The 439-nt window shown below is 40.3% G+C and overlaps 1 protein-coding gene across 1 annotated transcript in view; it reads left to right on the top strand.

Annotated features, from left to right (window-relative positions):
- LOC106878277 (UPF0434 protein BOV_A0835) overlaps positions 1-439 on the top strand; it is a 5,845-nt gene that overhangs the window by 718 nt on the left and 4,688 nt on the right. The window lies entirely within an intron of this gene.

The following is a 439-nucleotide window of genomic DNA, read 5'->3' as shown; positions in this document are numbered from 1 at the left end:
GGGGGGGGGCATACCTAGATTACATATACTCCATCTCCACCAATCCTTTTTCTGTCATCTCTTTATTTACATCGGCACTGTCATGGTATTAGCTCCGTAGATACTTATACTCTGTAATGTTTCAAACGCATGGATATAGGTGTCGAATTTGTTCCAATAACTTTCGAATGATAGATAGATAGATAGATAGATAGCGAGAGAGAGAGATAGACAGACAGACAGACAGATAGCTCCGGCCAGTCAGTAGCCAAAGAATCAACTCAAACCAGCAGGCAGACAGACAGACAGATAACTCCGGCCAGTCATGGTATTAGCTGTCAGTAGCCAAAGAATCAACTCAAACTAGCAGTAACGTTCCTTGTCAGATTTTTCTACTTTCACTTCTGACAGGTAATACCATGACAGTGCCTTTATGTCAATTCACATATATATATATATA

Source organism: Octopus bimaculoides, chromosome 30 (genome assembly GCF_001194135.2).
Source record: "Octopus bimaculoides isolate UCB-OBI-ISO-001 chromosome 30, ASM119413v2, whole genome shotgun sequence".
NCBI lineage: Eukaryota > Metazoa > Mollusca > Cephalopoda > Octopoda > Octopodidae > Octopus > Octopus bimaculoides.
This window is presented reverse-complemented; position numbering and strand designations above follow the sequence as displayed.